Raw genomic sequence first — 22,666 nt, forward strand, 5'->3', positions numbered from 1 at the left:
TTTCCTCATTTAACCAACACATTTTCTTCCACTCCCATCCCGTAATCCTCCCTTTTTCCACTCACCTTATCCCATCCTCTCCCATCCCTTCCCGTCAATATCCCTCGTCTCTCAGAAATGGATGGAAATATCTCAGCCCTCCAGCTACCGACCACCTCATCACCCGAATTTCAACATATAAACAAAATATTAATCTGAAAACCTAACGAAAAAGAAAACAAATATGTAGATTATTATAATCGGACTCATCCACAAGGACTTAAAACTATCTGCAGAAAATATCAATAGGGAGTTTGAAAAATAATGAAAAAATATGGAACTTAATGCTGGGGTTTGACGATAAAAGAAAAGGTTTCGATCATTAAACCCTAGAAAGGTAACCCTCGATCGCGGTGGCTCTGAAGGTAATCCTAGGTCCAACCAGACCACCTCTTTGAATCACCAAAAATAACATATACATACCTGTTTTCTGTAGAGTTAATGCTATTCAATATTAATAATACGATGTTAGGAATAGACTGAAACTATGTTTGAACAAAAGATATACGTTCGTATTGCTATAAAAAAATGACAAAAAAATATTTGTGAAAATTTACTACAAAAAAATATAATTTGGCAAAACAATTATATAAAAATAACTAAGTGTAGATGGGCGTCGGGACACGGAAATCCTGGAAGTTAGGGTCTTCCTCTCTGCAAACCACCCGACAGCACATCCACAGGTCACAATCAGAGGTGTATTTTGCAAAAATGAAAATGTGCAATTGCAAAGTAAAAAAAAAAAAAAATAATAAAATAAATAAATAAATAAATAGTACCATACGGCAGTTACCACAACATGAAAATTTACGCCAACCTTCTACCAACACAATGGACCCCAATATATCACCACCTTTTTCTTACAACGCGTGCGAAATATTTCCACATCTTCGTTTCCACGTAACCTATTTGCAGCATCAAAGATAACCACGGGCCCACGTGGACCCCATACTGCAATAATAAAGGTAAATATGCGAGTTTCATTAACGACCTACCAGTTACCACGAAGCCTGTTGTCGAAATGGTGCTGGGACGACTTTGTTTAACTTCTAGGCATTATGTGTGTAAATGCCTGAGGCGGGGTATTTAAACCGGACCCGAAACCAATCACCTATTTTTTACTGTGGTTTGAATATGATTCGCAGAAATATTTATGGGTAAAACTCTTGCAATAGACGTTGTACTTTCTTCCTCAGAGTTAAGCTTCCTTTACCGAGATATGGAATAGGAAAATATAACGCAGCCCGATATATATATATATATATATATATATATATATATATATATATATATATATATATATATATATATATATATATATATATATATATATATATATATATATATATATATATATATATATATATATATATATATATATATATATATATATATATATATATATATATATATATATATATATATATATATATATATATATATATATATATATATATATATATATATATATATATATATATATATATATATATATATATATATATATATATATATATATATATATTTGGGTAGGCGGTGGCTGAACAGATAGCAAGACGGCCCCGCGTTCAGGAGGACGCGAGTTCAATCCCCGACCGGTGCTACCAAGCTGGGATTTTTCAGCCGCCGCCGAGTGGCTTAAAACTACCCACATGCTGTCCAGAAGACCACCTATCAACCCGGACTCTAGATTCTAGGATTAAAGATGACGCGCAGCTATAACTTGCAAGTGCATGGCACCGCAATATAAACAGCGGAGCAAGCTACGTACAGACACGAAGATAAAAGTGGTGACTCCTGAAAGTGCGTAAGCGCAGGTAAAACACACCGGGCGACCCGCAACGAAAATGCACGCCTTGGCATCACCACGCTCGTCGCCTAGGAAACGAACAGGCTGAGTCATCGTGACCCGCCCCGCGCCTAGGTCACGTGACGAACTAGGAAAACACATCAACAGCTTCCCTATAGCAAACAATATAAAAATAACTTGTCGCGAATCTAAACCGCGACATTCGCCCATGCAAATGAAATTTTATCATGGGCGCTACTCCTAGCGTACATATAAAATTTGAACTAACCCCTAGCTAAACCTAGTTACACAAGCACAAGGTGTACGTCATCGGGTGGCTCCCTTCAGCTTGATGAGTGTAAAAACTCCAGCCTTTTACTAACAAGCATGGAGAAAACTCCTGAAGCTGCAGAGAGGCCCGAGACAAGGCTAGGGACACATGTCCATATTTAGTGTGGTAGTGTGGAGTGTGGTGTGGCACTGTGTAGTGAAGTGTGTCTACTTGTTTCACAGAATCACGGCGACGACCTACACACGACGGCCTACCTACACTTGCAGGTCTAGCTGCACGCCAGAAGGAACTCGGAGGGCGGGCTTTCCAAGGGCACCTGGCAAGGGCGCGACCTCTAAGCCCTCGGGTGACACGCCAATATATATATATATATATATATATATATATATATATATATATATATATATATATATATATATATATATATATATATATATGTGTGTGTGTGTACGTTAGGAGTAGCGCCCATGATAAAATTTCATTTGCATGGGCGAATGTCGCGGTTTAGATTCGCGACAAGTTATTTTTATATTATTTGCTATAGGGAAGCTGTTGACGTGTTTTCCTAGTTCGTCACGTGACCTAGGCGCGGGGCGGGTCACGATGACTCAGCCTGTTCGTTGCCTAGGCGACGAGCGTGGTGATGCCAAGGTGTGCATTTTCGTTGCGGGTCCCCCGCTGTGTTTTACCTGCGCTGACGCACTTTCAGGAGTCACCACTCCACTCTGCAGGTGCATAGTAGTGTGTGCATTACTGCAGCTTGTACGCCTCTGCTGTGAGGATGTTGGGCTATTGTCTTTGTGCTTCGCGCCATGTGGGCTGTTGCCGCCCGCGGCCTGGCTGGGCGGCCTGTGTTGCTAGCTCGCGATTGTTGCTTTCCTCTTCGTATCTGTACGTAGCTTGCTCCGCTGTTTATATTGCGGTGCCATGCACTTGCAAGTTATAGCGCCTACCTCTTGGCACCACGCGGTTTTCCTCCTGCTGGAATGTGGGGATCCTGGGCTTCGCCACTTCGGGATACAGCCCACACCGGGTCTCAGTTTGGGTGTGTCGAGTCCGCGGCGGCCTCTTTCTGGAAGCCGCATCTACAGCCGACATCACGCGCCTGATGAGAGGACCCACGGCAGGAAGGACAAGCTGCAGCCACCTCGAGCAAGGCTGTGCAACGAGCCTCTACTCTTCTCCCTCCGCACCAAGTTAAGTAGCTAGTTGTTAGTGTAGCCAGGGCAGGTTAGTCTTGTGCGAGCACGAGACACGCTAGGCTCAGCTGGGTGTGTATGTGAGATTTGTCCGTGTCTTGTTCCTTTATGTAATAAAGTCTGTGCATAGTTGTACACGAGCTTTATCAGTAACCCTTTTGCCTGTACGTATGTGCCTTCCAGCCCCATAAGGAGAGTAAATAAGAACCCCACGGGAGATTTGAGCAGGTAAGTTGTGTTAGTACTCCCTTTTCAGGGTGTGTACACCGTTGTGTCTCCTGGCGTGCCGCGGGAATCAACCCTTGTCGGCTAGCTACCGCCTTGTGAGCACACTCCTGTTATAAATCTTATTTTACCCCGTGACACTCCGCTGTAGACACGTCCTACTGGTAGATGGCCTCAACCACCACCTGGAGCAAGACGCCTACGAGAACGTCTTGGAGGTGCAGGGCCTGACGGACCCCATCGCCTTCCCTGTTTAAGAATGAGGCGGGACGCTGGACCCCGTCATCTCCGACCTACAGGAGGACATTCTCCGCTGCCACCAGCTGGAGTTCGTAGGCAGCTCTGAACACCATGCTGTCTTAATCCATGTGAATGTGGGGGTGGCCACCCACACGGTCTGGCTGTGGGACAAGGCGAACTGGACCTCTTTACACTGTGACCTGAGCCACACGGCGTGGGCTTCTGTACTGCGAGGCAGGGCGGAGAGCAAGGCACAAGCCCTCCTTCCTCCTTTCCATCCCCATGACCCCCCAGAGACGCCACATGTCCCACCTAGAATTCATTACCAGACCAACCATGGTTTGGCTACCGCTGCTGTGTTGCTGACGACGCTAAGTACGGCTCCGCTTTCGCCTTATACATCTCAAAATCTTTTGACAATCTGGCACAGATCGTTGATATCCAACTACCATCCTACGGATTCCATACATTTACCTACTACTTTACTTTTGTAGCTTCCTCTCAAGTTTTCTTTCAAGTCGATCTATTTCCGCTGCGTTAGACGGTTATTGTTTTATCTCTAAATCAATCAACAATAATGTTTTGCAGCGCTGTTCTATCTTCAACTCTCTTTATATTATTCGCCAATAAACTTATTTTGAAACAAAACTGTTCTATCCACTAATATGGTGCCAACTCTGTATTAAGCAATATATTTTCACACAAAAAAACTGCCAACATAAATTACAGGAACAAAGGTTGAACGCTTAACCTCTGACCTTTCTATCATTTCATAAGACAGATCGAACACGGTATTCTTTGAGGAATCAGACACGAGGAAATGGGGAAAAGGAAGTGGTTGGAGAGTAAAAGAAGAAGAATATATATATATATATATATATATATATATATATATATATATATATATATATATATATATATATATATATATATATATATATATATATATATATATATATATATATATATATATATATATATATATATATATGTAGGGTAGGCGATGGCTGAACGGATAGCAATACAACCCCGCGTTCAGGAGGACGCGAGTTGAATCTGCCTGTTATTTTTCAGCCGCCGCCGAGTGGCTTAAAACCACCCACATGTTGTCCAGAAGACCACCTATCAACCCGGACTCTAGATTCTAGGATTAAAGATGAGCTCCGGGAGAGCAGCAAGAACCAATGCAAGATGGCGCCACTATAAACACTCGCCTGCGCCAGAACGGGCTGGGCCGACCATCAGGCCCCACCGGAAGAAGTTTACGGCGCAATAGGCCACGACGTAAAATAAAAAAAAAAAAAAAAAAAAAATATATATATATATATATATATATATATATATATATATATATATATATATATATATATATATATATATATAGATATATATACTCCATCTGCCATTTATCCGCCCAGTCATACAATCTGCTGAGTTCACCCTGGAGAATACAAGCGTCTTAATCCGACTCAATTACTCTACCGATCTTGGTATCATCTGCAAATTTACTAACATCACTACTAATTCCTGTATCTAAGTCATTTATATCAATAATAAACAAAAGTGGACCTAATACCGAACCTTGTGGGACCCCACTCGTAACACATCCCCAGTCAGATCTTTTACCATTGATTTGCACTCTTTGCTTCCTATTGCTAAGCCACGCCTTGACCCAGTTCAAAACTTTACCCTCTACTCCGTGAGCCTGTAATTTAAGCAACAGTCGTTAGTGAGGAACTTTGTCAAATGCTTTACTAAAATCAAGATAGATTACATCATAATTTTCATCTCTGTCAACCGCCTCAAATACTTTATTGTAGAAGGACAAGAGATTGGTGAGGCATGACCTACCTTTTGTGAACCCATGCTGCGAGTCGTGAATTAAGCTATGTTTCTCTAAATGCTCCCGAATGTTCCTGGCTATTATGAACTCCAGCATCTTGCCTATAACCGATGTTAAGCTAATTGGGCGATAGTTTGAAGCAACTGACCTGTCCCACTATTTAAAAAACTGAGTCACATTAGCTAATTAGCATAGGCACGGCACATATTAGTATTTACCGACATCTTAAAGATGACGGTTAGTGGGTCACTGAGTACATCACCGAATTCCTTTAATACCCTCGGAAATATCCCGTCAGGACCTGGCGACTTGTTCTTCTTGAGCTTATCTATCTCATCCTGATCTACTTGCCTGGTAATTATTATATCCCTCAATTTATCGCCATCCCCGCCCTTGTACACCTGAACCCTTTCCGGTATAATCGTTCGATCCTCCTGTGTGAATACTGAAAGGAAGTAGTCGTTCAACAATGTGCTCATATTTTCGTAATTTTCTACTAGCTCCCCTGTGTTTGTTTTCAGCGGTCCAATTTTCTCCTGTGTTTTTGTTCTCTACATCTTAATTATATATATATATATATATATATATATATATCTATATATATATATATATATATATATATCTAGATATATATATATATATCTATATATATATAACGACGATGACAAATAGGGGTAAAAGCCCAGCAAGAGAAAATGGAGGTTAGTAAATGAAATAAGATTGGAAGGAGAATAGGATAGATGATGTCGAAGGGAGATTAGAGAAGGAAAGGATATGGACAAAGGCATGTAAAAAAAAATGAATCAAGCTTAAATCAGTAATAAGAGATTCGATGGAAAAATATGAAGAAGAACTGAGTGTGGAGGTGTAGAAGGATAAGATGAAAACAATGCGATAAAGGAATTAGAAGGTAGTAAGAAATAGAATGTGGCTGATGATGTGGATATAGGAGAGGTATATACGTGCGACTGTGATAATTTTGGTAGGCTGGATAAAGTCCTCGGCAGGGGGGCCATTAGCAGGGCCAATGATACGGGGAGGCAGCAGGGGTGTCTCTCAGGTTTCATGGTTCCCTGGGGCGTTTAACTCCTGCAGTTGACTCCAGGCATACATGTGATAAGAGAGAGAGAGAGAGAGAGAGAGAGAGAGAGAGAGAGAGAGAGAGAGAGAGAGAGAGAGAGAGAGAGAGAGAGAGAGAGAGAGAGAGAGAGAGAGAGAGAGAGAGAGAGAGAGAGAGAGAGAGAGAGAGAGAGAGAGAGAGAGAGATTTACATAGATTTACATAGAAAATCAGACCTAAGTGATTTTACATTAATCAGAAGACTCCAAAACGTTGCATTTCTACTCTAGTTGATATTAAGTTGAAGGAAGTGACGGTCGAGCTTATTTTTGAAGGAGTCAATCGTGTTACACTGGACCACTGATGATGGGAGCTTATTCCATTCTCGCACTACAACGTTGGTGAAGAAAAATTTGGTGCAGTCTGAATTTACTTGTCTACATCTGAGTTTTACGCCATTGTTCCTCGTGCGCAAAGTGTCATCGATCATAAACAATGTTGATCTGTCTACATTCGTGAAACCATTAAGTATTTTAAAACATTCGATCAGTTTTCCTCGGAGGCGACGTTTCTCAAGAGAGAACATGTTAAGGGTAGAAAGCCTTTCTTCGTAGGATTTGTTGCGCAAGGAAGGGATAATTTCCGTTGCCCGACGCTGAACACCTTCTAATTTAGCAATATCCTTTGCATGGTGGGGAGACCAAAACTGTACCGCATATTCCAAGTGGGGTCTGACTAAACTGTTGTAGAGCGGGAGTATTACATCTTTATTCTTAAATAAAAAGTTTCTTTTAATGAAGCCCAACATTCTGTTCGCTTTATTTGCTGCATCGATGCATTGCTGTAAGAATTTGAGGTTTGACGCGATTTTGACCCCCAAGTTCTTGGCGCATTGAACGCTTTTGAGTTTAACGTCGCGCATTTTGTAATCAAACTTCTTATTCCTCGTTCCAGCTTGAAGGACCTGGCACTTGTCTACGTTAAAGGGCATCTCCCATCTATCCGACCAAGCTGAAATTTTGTGCAAATCCTCTTGGAGGCTTTGCCTGTCTTCGTCAGTGAGAACCGAGTTACCAATCTTTGTGTCGTCTGCAGATTTACTAATGCGGTTATTGAGTCCAACATCCACGTCGTTGATGTAAATAATGAAGAGCACTGGGCCAAGAACCGAGCCCTGAGGGACGCCACTAGTGACCGGCGCCCACTCTGAGTTAAATCCGTCAGTCACTACTCTTTGTTGTCTGTTGCTCAACCAATTCGCGATCCATTGGTTTACCTGACCGTCAATACCTATTTGCTTTAATTTGTAAAGTAATTTATGATGCGGGACTTTATCAAACGCTTTCTGGAAATCAAGATAGACTACGTCCAGTGATTTGGTTACGTCATAAACAGTGAAGAGGTCGTTATAAAAGGTTAATAGATTTGATAGGCAGGATCTTTTGTTTCGGAAGCCATGTTGTGAGTCCCCAATTAATGAGTGGCTTTCAAGGTAACTCACAATTTTGTCTCTAATTATGCCCTCAAGTAGCTTACCTACAACCGAAGTTAGACTAATGGGCCTGTAATTACCTGGTACTTTTTTGTCTCCTTTCTTAAAAATCTGTGTCACGTTAGCCTTTTTCCAAACTGAAGGGACAATGCCTTGTCGCAAGGACATATTGAATACGGTTGTGAGGGAGGAGAGTATTTCGCTCTTTGTTTCTTTCAGCAGAGTTGGATATACTTTATCAGGTCCAGGACTTTTATTTGTTTTAAGTGATTTGAGGGCTTTAAGGACTTCATCGGGTTTTATTTCAAAGTTAGACAATGCATGCTCGGGATTTACATTAGTACTGGTGTTGGTGGTGGTGGTGGAGGACTGTTATTAAACACCGAGGAAAAGTAATTATTTAACAGGTTTGCAACGTGTTGGCTGTCAGTCACTAGTGCACCGTCGCTATTTGTTAAAGGTCCGATTCCACTTCTGATCGCCTTTCTGTTGTTTATGTAACTGAAGAAGGATTTCGGATTATTTTTACAGTTGGCTGCAATATTTTCTTCATATCTACGCTTTGCCTGACGCACTAATCTGTTTACTCGTCGCCTGGCATCATTGTAAAGTCTAATGTTTTCGGGCGTGCTTTGGTCTTTCTTTAACCTGTAAGACAATTTTCTCTCCTTGACTGAGCGTTTAATTTCGCTATTAAACCAAGGTGGACTTTTATTAGTGTTAATTCGCTTCTCGCACAAGGGGACAAATGTGTCCTGCTGAGTGAGTAAGTGATTTTTAAAGTTTAGCCAGACGTCCTCTACATTGCCGTCATCTGATAGTTGCATATCTATTAGTTTTCGTCGGATTTCTACGAAGTTGGCTCTTTTGAAATTGGGCACCTTTACTTTATTTTCAGTCACCGATGTTTGAGCTCTAATGTCAACGCGCACTAGTTTATGATCGCAGGAACCGAGGTGTTCTCCTACCGTGACATTACTGACTAGGTTATCTTGGGTCGCTATAACAAGGTCAAGTATGTTATTTTGTCGAGTTGGTTCAGAAACCATTTGGCTTAGATAATTTTCCTCTAGAAATTGATCATTCTATGGACTCACCTTCTGTACCCGACAGTGTCGCCCAGTCGATATGGGGGAGGTTAAAGTCTCCTAGTATCAGTGAGTCGCTGAGAGAGAGAGAGAGAGAGAGAGAGAGAGAGAGAGAGAGAGAGAGAGAGAGAGAGAGAGAGAGAGAGAGAGAGAGAGAGAGAGAGAGAGAGAGAGAGAGAGAGAGATGTACATAGATTTAATAGATATTCAGACTACACAAATCTTATGGTCCAGACTAGGTGGTCTGTCCTTAAACATTAAGTGATTCTACATTAATCAGATAGCTTGAAAACTTTGCATTTCTACTTTAGTTAATATTAAGTTTTAAAAGGAGTCAATCGTGTTGAATTGGACCACTGAATGTGGTAAAGAAAATTTGGTGCAGTCTGAATTTGCTTGTTTATATATAAGTTTTGTGCCATTATTTCTCGTTCGCAAAATGTTATCGGTCATATACAATTTTGATTTGTCCACATTCGTAAAGCTATTAAGTATTTTAAAACAACCGATAAGTTTTCAAAGAAGGCGACGTTTCTCAAGAGATAACAAGTTCAGAGTTGAGAGCTTTTCGTCGTAAGGTTTATTGCGCAAGGACGTTACCATTTTTGTTGCCCGACGTTGAACACCTAATTTAGCAATGTCTTACGCATGGTTTGGGAACCAAAACTGTATCGCATATTCCAAGTGGGGTCTGACTAAACTATTTTAAAGCGGAAGTATTGCATCTTTATTTTAAGAAAATTAATGAAGCCCAACATCTGTTCGTTTTATTTGTTGCGTCGATGCATTGCTGTGAGAATTTGAGGTTTGATGCGATTTTGACACCCAGGTCCATGACGCATTGGACGCTTTTAGAGTTTAACGCCACGCATTTCGTAATCGGACCTCTTATTTCTTGTTCCACCTCGGAGAACGTGGCACTTTACATTAAAGGGCATCCACCATCTATCAGACCAAGCATAAATTTTGTGCAAATCATCTTGGAAGCTCTGTCTGTCTTCGTCAATGAGAACCGAGTTACCAATCTTTGTGTCGTCTGCAAATTTACTAATGAGATTATTGATCCCAACGTACACATGGTTGATGTAAATAATGAAGAGCACTGGGCCAAGAACCGAGCCCTGAGGACGCCACTAGCGACAGGCGCCCACTCTGAGTTAATCCGTCGACCATCACTCTTTACTGTCTGTTGCTCAACCAATTTGCGATCCATTGGTGTACTTTACTGTCAATACCTACAGTGTAATTGCTAAAATTTATATAGTAATTTATGGTGTGGAAGTATATCAAGCGCTTTCTGGAAGTTAAGATACACTACGTCCAGTAATTTGGTTACGTCATAAACTGAGAAGAGGTCGTTATAAAAGGTCAGCAGGTTTCATACGCAGGACCTTTTAATACGGAGGTCATGTTGTGAATCTTTAATTAATAAGTGACTTTCAAGGTAACTCACAATTTTGTCTCTAATTATGCTCTCGAGTAGCTTACCTACAACTGAAGTTAGGGTAATTGGCCTGTGTAGTACGTTAGTACCTAGTATTTTTTATCTCCTTTTTTTTTCTTAAAAATCGGTGTTACGTTAGCCCTTTTCCAATTCGAAGGGACGAAGCCTTGTCGCAGGAACATATTGAATACGGTTGTGAGAGAAGAGAGTATTTCGCTCTTTGTTTCTTTAAGTAGTATGGATTATACATTGTCGGGTCCTGGACGAGGAGCAGAGCACCTTCTTGGTCGGTGACTCTATGATTAGCCATCAGGTGGTTGAATTCTTTGGAAGAGTCCCCCGTCGTAGGCTTAACTACTATTATCCCGAAGCTGGAGTTGACGACATCACAGCTTCTAATGACTCACTCTTTGTTATCCATACAGGTACGAACGACGTCACCACGACCCGGTCTGAGGAACTGCTGGACAAGTACCGTAGGCTCATCCAGCAGTATAAGTCTAAATCCTCTAACATTTTGATTTCAGGAATTCTACCACGGACGTGGGATGAGAGCGACTTCTTCAGCAAGGCCTTCAGCCTTAACAACCGCTTGCAGACTCTTTGCAGAGAGCTTGACGTTGAGCTCTTTATCGCCTGGGACAATTTCTACGGCCAGAGTAAACTCTTTCACAGGGACGGAATGCACCTGTGCCCTATCGGGGCAGCCAGATTCGGAAGGCTCATCAACGACGCAGTACGTGACACAAAATCAAAAAACAACTCTCAGCCACGTCCCTCCACCCCGCCCGTGTAAATAGACATCATGCATCGCAACAAACTCGTAACCTTGAACCTGCAAGTATCACCACCTCTATTACCAAGCCTCAAGATAACCTAAGAGTCCTTAAGTTCAATGCGCGTAGCCTAAGAAACAAGTTTGATGAACTGAGATGTCTTGCTCTGATAGAAAATCTTGACGTAATTGCTATAACCGAAACAATTATCGACACCACAAATATTGATTTAAGTACAGAATACAACATAGAAGGCTACAGACTCTTCAACAAAGATCGTGTAAACCGTAGAGGTGGTGGTGTCGCCCTTTTTGTCAAAAGCTATTTGCAACCCACTGACAGAACACCAGGAGACAGTTACGTTGAACATTTGTGCGTGCGAGTAAACATTGCAAAGGTCAATTTAAATATATCTGTCACCTACAGGCCTCCAGGGCAATCACTCGATGCCGATCTTGAAATGTACAGCGTTTTAAGGCAGTCGCTAAATAACAGTGACTGTCAAGATTCCAGAGTTGGGTGCTGCAATTGGAAGGGATAACAATAAACAAGATAAATGGTTAGACACCAGTTTACTTTAAATAAAGTAGAAACTCCAAAACAGCCTCACAAATTAAAGTCTCCAACACGAAGGCTTCAGTACGCCGGACTCAGCAATGACCCCTTGGCACGGCTTCTTCCTCTTCTGGGCGTCTCGTCCTCCGAGTGGCAATGAAGAGGCGGCACAGCTTCGTCCTTGAAGTGGTGTAGACGGGGTAGACGAGGGAGGCGCAGGAGGAGAAGGGGCGTTAGGTTCACGGCAGTAACGGGAGTCCAGGGAGTGGAGAGGAGAGAGGTAAGGCACCCAAAACGAGCCCACGGTATCTGAGTTAACCCGAGTGAGAGCAGGGCTTGGAACTGGAGTAGAATCAAGTGTTCAGAGCGAGGTCCGGCCGCTGTCTGACGAGGAAGGTGCTGGCGCCCCCCAGTCGCCTCCCACAGCGGGTTGAGAAGCCTCGGTGGTTCAGTCGACCGAGGCGTCGAACGGCGTCAGGCGAACGAGCAGCGGGAGTGTAGCAGGTGGTTCGCTGCGCCTCGGTAGTTGAACGGCTTCGAACGGCAAGATGCGGGGGGGCTGCAGGAGTCCCCCGGTCGTTCGCCTGCTACGTTGGTAGTTGCCCTCACAGCGACTCACTGATATTAGGAGACTTTAAACTCCCCCATATCGACTGGGCGACACTTTCAGGTATAGAAGGCGAGTCACATAAAATGATCGAATTTTTAAAAGAAAATTATCTAAGCCAAATGGTTTCTGAATCAACTCGACAAAATAACATTCTAGACCTTGTTATAACGACCCAAGATAACCAAGTCAGTAATATCACGGTAGGAGAACACCTCGGTTCTTGCGATCATAAATTAGTGCGCGTCGACATTAGATCTCAAACATCAGTGACTGAAAATAAATAAAGGTGCCCAATTTCAAAAGAGCTAACTTCGTAGAAATCCGACGAAAACTAATAGAAATGCAATTATCAGATGACGGTAATGTAGAGGGCGCCTGGCTAAGCTTTAAAAATCATTTACTCACTCAGCAGAACACATTCGTCCCCTTGTGTGAGAAGCGAAGTAACACTAATAAAAGCCCACCTTGGTTTAATAGCGAAATTAAACACTCAGTCAAGGAGAGAAAATTGTTTTACTGTCTAAAGAAAGAGCAAAGCACGCCTGAAAACATAAGACTTTATCATGATGCCAGGCGACGAGTAAAAAGAATCGTATGTCAGGCAAAGCGTAGATATGAAGAAAATATTGCGGCCAACTGTAAAAATAATCCGAAATCCTTCTTCAGTTACATACACAACAGAAAGGCGATCAGAAGTGGAATTGGACCTTTAACAAACAGCATTGCATTGCACATAATGAAGCATATGCTATGACTGCAGAAACGCCAGAAGAGGCATTGGGGGCGTCCATGGCTAGTTTCTTAAACTTTGTTTATACCTTGCGCCAGGCACAGACTCCACCCCGGGCGGGGGCCGGCCCGAAGTTGCCAGATTCTTTTGACGATAAACAGCCTACTCACACATAAGAAGCCTACTCACACATAAAAAAGTAGCGGATTTGAACATGAAGTAGCCCAATACAATTCAGAATTACTCAAAATTTAAGTAGCAAGTAGTGGATTAAAAAGTTAAGTAGCGTATAGCCTTCATAAGTCGCCCAATCCGCTACTTTTCGCCCAATCTGGCAACACCAAGGCCCCGGGGCTGGGCGGCGGTGACCCACCATACAGTCAGTTGAGTGTTATAAATAACTTTACACAGTGGACAAATAAATCACAAACGCATACTTGCACATGTACGTCGGTTTTTTGAGTTTTACCGTTGACAATTTGGGTAAATATGTACGATGATTGATTTTCAATTGACATTTACAGCTTATAGCACGAATGTCATTTGACCCGTTTCCTCCCAACCAGTCTGACGTCACATCTGTTGTCCATTTTTCCCGATCCGCCAGATCTTGTTGCTGGTTGTTCGCTTTGCCCAACAGCCAACAAAAACGACCAACATGTTGGGCGAAATTTGCCCTGTGTGACGCCAGCTTTACAGTCACCCGTTTTCGTTTGCTAGCAAGCGAACAAAAGCCTTCCGTGCGCGATCGGGTTTTACAGTCGCTCTCGACCGCTGCTTTTCGGTCGCTCGCGAACGAAAAATCGACGTTTTGGTAAGGAGATTTTGGGAAGCGGTTGGTGACGAAAACGAGATTTGTAACCAATAAATTCAAAGTAAATGAATAAATCTGCAATGACATGACATACCTAGCATGCAGAAAACATATATGAGGCAAATAATTATTTAAAACACCTTTATTTTTGTTGTACAAGCGTTTTATTGGGCAGCGTATCGTACACCGCCAGCACAAGAGAATCTGTCGTCTCAGCCAACGAAATGGAAATTTTCGGCAAGTATATTTAGTGTTTTCTTTATCTATTGACGTTTCTTTTTTAAAATGTTGTATGTAGTTGTCTTCGTGGCTCATATGGGTGTGCTGATAGGGTTAACAAACCATTGCATACCTGTGGATTTGGTGGCAGTCAGTCAACATGAATTATATTATGAAATATTAAGAATATATAAGACAGCCACCCAAGAAACATTCAAGGTATGATGGAACTATTCATAATAGTTGGTCCCAGGCAGAGGGGGAGAAAAAACAAAAACCATAGAATTACACCCATCACAGGTAGTCACCAGTTTATTTCTGATATATTTGTATGTACTAATCAGTACGACTGTTTGTGTTATGAATAACTAGATAAGAGGTGATAGGCTATACTGTCTTGCAGCGAAAGGTAACTATTTTAGCTCTGATAGATTCAGTTGAAGGGCATTAGGTTAATAATTATCAGGTTTGCTTAGTTCCGTGGAATCATATATAATTCTCAATCTATTAAGTCGCCATAGTTTATTTTAGCAGCAACGGGTTATTATCCTTAGCAGTGATAGGTTACTATCCTAATGTTGAGCTGCAGCTCTAAGATAGTGTCATTTGCCCTGACAGCTACTTCACAGCAAGTTTCCACAGTAATATGATTTTTCTCACTTATTTAAAATACTGACTACAGTATTCATTTCTGAGTAATTTATGTGAATGGCAGTTAAGATCTTTTTATGTTTTCTTGAAATAGCTGTGTTGTTATTCTGTAAATATTTCGCTCCATTGTTCTCGTCGTTGTATTTTGGTGCGACAATTATTTTTATACGATAAAGCATCATAGGTTACCCAAAAAATGAAGTCAGTATCTTTGAAATATACCACTCAGGTCAGGCTAAAATCTTCTGGTAGGTTATGTAGGATTGTGCAGGTTAGGTTTGGCTCGACCCCCTTCCTATCTTTCAGTTTAAAAATAGTTAAAAGTTGGGGGCATACGTTATAGCTGCATTAGCATTAAAATTTGTTCTTCCATTCATCACTCTGTCCCTCAGTCACTGTTATATTGTACTTCTGTTTATATTTTCCAGCTTGTCTCTTTTTCAGTTCTCTTGTTTCCTGCACACCCAACATTTATTTATTTTCATCCTAATTTCAACATGACAGCATTTTTTTTAATTTTTTTTATGTACATATATGTCTCTCCTACAGGATGTGGAATTATTCTGAATCTTAAGAAGCTTGTCACAGTGAAATGCCTGGTCACAAGCAATTTCCTCTCCACCATAACTGACTGCATATAAATTGTCGTCATCAGGCAGCAGGGCTATTGGAGATGTCAACTGATATACCTGGTACCCTTTCTACATATAATTTCTCTATCAGAGGAAGCACACCATGTGTCCGAAAAAAAGTTTATTATGTTGCTGGTATGGTAGGAGTTACAAAGAGTTTCAGGTTCAAGGTTAGACTACACCTAGGATCAGTCCGCTCATTCTCAGTAGTGATGTACAGGCTGACGGATGAGGTCAGGCAGCAGTCTCCGTGAACCATGATATTTGTTGATGACATTGTGATATTTAGTGAAGGCAGGGAAGAAACTGAAAATGAACTAGAGAGGTGGAAGTATGCACTGTAGAAGAGGGATGAAAATCTGCAGGAACAAGACTGAGTACATGTGAGTGAGCCCATGGAGATGGTACAGTGAGGTTTCAGTGAGTGGAGTTGGCAAAGGTAGATAAGTTCAAATACTAGGACTTAACAGTCCAAAGCAATGGAACGTGTGCTACAGAAGAGAAGAAAAGAGTACCGTACAGGTCAGATGGAATGGAGGGAAAATGTGACACGATCATCCGACATTTCTGCTCCAAGACAAAGCCCTGGGGCTGTCCTGTGGTGACTGTGTCCATTTATAGCATCAAAGAGCAATCAAGTTACAGATATCATAAAAGACCTATTGCTGCAAGAAAATATTTATTTGGTAATAAATTTACCTGTATTTTCAACATGGAAAAATAAGTTATTAGACTGTAATCCTTTTCTCATCACACGTACTAAGGCTAAATAAAACTATATTATCAATAAAATATCAATATGAAATAATGATAAATTCTTTACCCCATGCTAAATAAATAAAGGTAGAGTTGGGGGCATATGCTACAGCTGCATGTGGCCTCATTGCTCATCTTCATTTTATTGGCCCTAGAGCTGGTAGTAGTAGTAGTAGTAGTAATATTTGTAGTCGCAGTAGTAGTAGTCGTAGTAGTAGTAGTAGTAGAAGTAGGAGGAGGAGGAGGAAAATAGGAAAATAGGTAAATTTATTAATTATCAGATTCAGAGACAATTTATAAACACGAAGGAGGTGGCTCGGAGGAATTACGGCTCTGGAGATTCCCTCGAGAGGCTACGCAAACTAATGTCAGGTGGTATAAAACCTTGGGGAGAGTCGGAATGCAGTTGTGTTCGGCAATAGTCTGGTGAACATCTGGGATAAAGCCAAGGAAAGACAACCTCGGCAGTTAATGGAACACATACGTAGAAAGGGAATGGGAGGGGCTACGACAGAAACCTCATATCATTCAAAATATGGTTAGGTCAATGCCTAAAAGAATAAGAGAGGTGATTGAAAGAAATGGGGGCTGGACGAGCTATTAGGTCAATATGCACGAGAGAGAGAGAGAGAGAGAGAGAGAGAGAGAGAGAGAGAGAGAGAGAGAGAGAGAGAGAGAGAGAGAGAGAGAGAGAGAGAGAGAGAGAGAGAGAGAGAGAGAGAGAGATAACATCTAGGCGGTGGCCGAACTGGTAGCGTACTGGGCTCACATTCACCGCGTGATGGACGACGCGGGTTCGAATCCCCACGCTACCACTCGGATTTTTCAGTCACCGCCGAGTGGCTTAAAACTACCCACAGGCTGTCCTCAAGACCACCCATCAACCCGGACTCTAGAGGAAGCCGTCCAAGCGAATCAAGAACGAGTTCCGGGGGGCAGCATGAGCCAACGCAAGATGGCGCCACTATAAACACTCGCCTGCGCCAGAATGGGCTGGGCCGACCATCAGGCCCCACCTGGAAGAAGCCTTGGGCCGACCATCAGGCCCCACCGGGAAGATGCCTACCGGCGCAACAGGCAACTAATTAAAAAAAAAAAAAAAAAAAAAAAAACCTCATCATTCACCTGGTAACAATTATTGTCATCAAAACATAAAATCTCTCTCTCTCTCTCTCTCTCTCTCTCTCTCTCTCTATATATATATATATATATATATATATATATATATATATATATATATATATATATATATATATATATATATATATATATATATATATATAATATCACATTGTAATACACTTCATTTCAATTATTTAACAATCAAGATCATTTAATCCCTGGTAGTAAAAGGATGCTACTTCAGCGTGGGTTCTACTGCAGCGTATGTAGTCCAGGCCAGTATCTGTAGTCTAAATCACATAATGACCTGACTTGTCTCCCGAGACTTTATAGCTTGCATTGTCACCTGAGTGCTCCTGACCTGAGTAATGACCTGTTCAGTTACCGTAGTCTAAGCTATGTAATGACCTGACCTGTTTCCGGAGACCTCAGCTCGTGATGTTTTGTCACCAAGTGCTCCTGGCCGGTCTATACAAAAGGACACTCAATGAACACCCACATCACTATCCTCTTTACATCACCGAAAACATCGACATAACTAATTCTGCTATATAACTGCAATGCTGGTAAATGATTTCTATAGACGTGCCTGTTTGACGAAGGAACAACAGTTGCATTTTAACGAGAAAACAGTCTTCTGGATAATTATAAAACATTATTCAGCACACTTCAACTTGCTTTATTATTATTCTGCAGTGTAAGGTTCCTGTAGTTGAGGTAGACTGGACGTTGAATGGTTTCAGTATGATGGTAGCCCGCACGCTGAAGTGTGAACGGCCGGGTAGACCACACGCTAAAGCGGCACCTGTAATAGTATTAGTATTAGTATTAGTATTAGTAGTAGTAGTTGTTATAGTAGTAGTAGTAGTTGTCATAGTATCAGCAGCAGCAGCAGCAGTAGTAGTAGTAGTGGTAGTATTAGTAGTAGTAGTAGTAGTAGCAGTAGTAGTAGTAGTAGTAGTTATAGTAGTAGTAGTAGTAGTAGTAGTAGTAATCTCTCTCTCTCTCTCTCTCTCTCTCTCTCTCTGCTTATAAGATAAGTTTATACATTGTGTATATCTATTATCATAATAAGGGTGAAATTCATAGATTCAGTATAATTAATAAAATTAAGATATGAGGAATAAGTAAGTGGATCACCTGTAACTGCGTGGGTCGAGAGTTTGAGTGGACAGCCAGGGCCCAGGGTAGCTTCCATCCTGGACGTGGGCGGAGTGACCTGGGGTCCCTCCCCTCCGGCTACCTGCGGATTAAGTGCCCCCGGGAGACTAAACTCATCGGTCAAGCATATTAGTTTTTTCACTCACTGGTGCACCAATGGAATGTCATTTTTGGTGACTGACAGGTTGCCTGTTTCAAGCTCTCTTCAGGTCTCGGGATGGTTGGTTTTCAGGTCATGCATATCAGCAATGTATATGGGCCAGAGTCTCTTGTACTTGATGCGGTCGAAAGCATATAAGAGCTTGCTCATTGCTTCAGCAGCCTGGAGATGAAGAGTCAGGTCAGCATTTCGGGATGCTGCCACAAAGAACAAGATGGTTTCCACTCGGTGTAGGTAGTTCATGATGGACCTGAACATGGCATTGGTTGATCTTTGTGCTTCCCATTATCTGAATGCTTCCATCACCTCAGCAGTAGTCAAGACTTCTAGGAGGGTGCGATGAGCTTGCTTTACACACTCAGCCTTTCTGGTTTTGGTCTTCTCTAAACAGGCTGCTTCTGTTTTCTTTGTAGCCTCCCAGGAGATTTTCTTCAAATGTGGGTTTTCTTTGAAGAATTCCTCCAGTGCTATCTCATACAGAGCTGTGTATGAGTAAATGTGTGCTCGGAGAGCCCTCTTGTAGTATTTATACTTAAGGATTTGCCGAGATACTAAGAAACACACACACACACACACAAAAAAAAATTAAAGATGTCTGCTAATAAAGGTACCTTTGATTATTTGTAGCCTTTTATAAATAATATTTTTGGATTCCTTGCCCCCAAAATGTGGGTGTACCCATTAAAATAAATTGTGTAAGTAATCTAGGAGCCGAGATATTAAAAAAAAAGTTTTCCGGGCGCAATTTTTTTTTAAATTCCAAGATGGCCGCCATGCACCCTTAAAAAAGGAAAACACGTATTTTCTGAGTTGTTATTCAACGTAGTTTTCAAAAATGTATAGTTTTCAATTTCCCCAAAAAGTCAAACGAATGTTAAAATTTGGACATAGTGAACCGGACTATATCTTAAGAACATAAGAACATAAGAACGTATGGAGTCTGCAAGAGGCCGGTTGGCCTATACAAGGCAGCTCCTGTACACTCAACCCCACCGATATTTTCACGCAGACTGACTGCTCTCCTGATTTTGCTAACTGCATGCCTCTCCACCTCCGGCGGCACCCCGCACACGACTTTTTACTCAAGCTCATCCCTTTACTGTCCATATCCCTTACGCACGAGTTAACCAACATCTTCACTCTTTCATCCCTCACGCAGGTAAACTTTGGAACAATCTTCCTTCATCTGTATTTCCTCCTGCCTACGACTTGAACTCTTTCAAGAGGAGGGTATCAAGACACCTCTCCTCCCGAAATTATAGAAATCCGAGTAAAAAAGCATTAATGAGTGTTTTTGTGGTTAATTGCGATGCACTGTTCTTGTGTCCAGGCTAATAATAGTTTTAGGTTATTTTTTAGGTTAGTCTGGTTCAAGATGTCAATGGTTGTGGTTAGAGTTGTATCGTCGACATATTTCCAAAGTTAGTACGTGATTTGTGCCTCAGCATCGTTGTTGAAATGAGAAGACAATGTGAACTGTGTCTCTTTATGTTGTCCCCCATGTAGTGCTTGAGAGCTGGCTAATTGTTGACGGTTGGTGAGTTTGCTAGTCACACTCAAAAGTGAGGCGAAAATTTTGAATTTTCACTTAGAATTATCATTTTTCTGTTTTTTGTCACATGAGAGAAAGTTGGGGTCAGGGATAACTGTAATAATATATTACTGAAATCTGACGGTCGTACACTTTATGACCATCCCGCACGCTGATATGGCGTGCGACTGATCAGTCGCTCCATTCCATTCCTTTTTAATGGAATTCTATAAGTTTTTTTTCTTATTTTTTCGCTGATTTGTGAATTGCAAGTGCTCCATGAAGGATGACAGGGGTGGCCTCAGCATCAGATGACTCATTTTAGAGAGAAGAGAGATCGGCTCACACTTCTACATTTGTCTCACCTGCGTTCAAGCTATTTTCCTTGTTGTTGTGATGTCTTTAGTCAGCAAGGATAGGAAGGCAATGCAGGAGAGGGTGAGTACTGCTTCAGCAGCTTGCCTTGCGAAGATAAAGAAGTCTGCATACCCACATAGTTTTGTAAATATTATCCATAGAAAAGTAGAGTGTAACGAAGGGCTCTGGCGCGATGGGAAACTGCTGCCACCAATTATGTAACGGTGTACCGGGGGGCGTTGAAGGGTGTTGATTAAGACTCGGCTTCCTTTAAGGCGAATATATATATTCTTAAGCCTATATGTACAGGAGCGTCTGAGCGAGAGAGAGACTGCAGGTGTGTGTCAGTCGGACTCTCGTGAAGAAGTGACGAGTTATAGATTGGAAAATAATGAAGTTACAATTGGTCACGTATGTCAAGGTGACCTTTAAGCTTGATGAAAGGCTTCGTATACAAACTGAGACGGTAAACACTGACGGACGACATTCCTATAAGGTGGCGTGATCTATCTGTCGTTGTTTTTTTCCATTGATAATTGTATGCCTAATTCGTGGTGATATTAAATAATAATAATAATAATAATAATAATAATAATAATAATAATAATAATAATAATAATAATAATAATAATAATAATACATTGATATCCTACTATAACAAGAGGATCAGGTGCCAACTAACCAGAAATAGCTACATACAATGTATATCAATCATATATTATAGTAGTTTGGGTTCAGTAGCTACTCATGTACATGACGATATTATAACTTGATTTCTTGAAATGTAAGTTTTTCGATAAACAAGATGTAAGGACTTTTTAACTTACTAACTTATAATCACGGGGATTTTTGTTAAAAAAGAGAAATGAAAGGGCTACATTTCGGCAGATCGCTTTTTTTGTTAAGTGGCAGGGTTTTTTTTCCAATAAGAGAAAACAGAAAAAAACGGTGCATTTGCTCAGTTGAGCACAAAAAAAAATGTATATAAAATATTTAACAAAGAAGCCGCAAATATCGATCAATAAAGGTAGCAGAGTGGTTATTTTATGTTCATACCAAAAAGTATTAGAAAAAGAAAATTCGAAAAAAACGGCTCCTGAAAAAAAAAAAAGATACAAAAAGTATGTACTGGTGCTATATCCTTCAAACCTGGCAATAAATACCCACAGTTCTCTAATATATCTGAATTGGTTAACTCCGTGCAAATCTTGAAGCCCGCAGACGCCATCTTTAAATTCTCACGGGCATAGGTATTATAATACAATACCTTGGCCCGTGAGAATTTTATATTATAAAATCAAGTCGCTGAAGTTAGTTGATTGAAGTGATGTGGGTAATCTCCCGCCAAACAGGGGATGATTTAAAAAAAAACTTGTTTCGTTGGGGCTCGAACCTAAGTCCACGGGCTTACTACGCCCGCATGCTAACCATTCGGCCACCGCCTCCCAGAGAAGTGGACAAGAAGCGGCTGTTGTGTCCATTCATTGCTGGGAAGTTAGTTCACCCAGGGAATGGTCGAGCGTCGGCTATCGAGTTGACAAAATTCATGTACTTTATTGAACCGTAATGTCTGCGGGCATGATTCTTGTGCCAGAGTCCGCGCATCGAGATTTGTCGCGCAACTTCATATTTGCCCCCCATACCATCATTAAAATGCAAGAGGCATTACTCGTGTGTCTGGCAGCGACTTGCATCTTTTATCTACTCACTGGTGTGAGGGAAGGAGGGTCTCCGTCTCTCTCCTCCCTCCTGTGGGGGTTGGTAGTTTATATGGCCTTAAACAATTTATACTGAAATTTTATCTACATCCTTGTGTTTCCGCCCATTTTTGCTGGATTACATAATTGATGGAAATCATGCAGGAGGCAAAATAATTCCAGCA

The sequence above is a fragment of the Eriocheir sinensis genome, chromosome 14, assembly GCF_024679095.1.
Source record: "Eriocheir sinensis breed Jianghai 21 chromosome 14, ASM2467909v1, whole genome shotgun sequence".
NCBI classification, from domain to species: Eukaryota; Metazoa; Arthropoda; class Malacostraca; order Decapoda; family Varunidae; genus Eriocheir; species Eriocheir sinensis.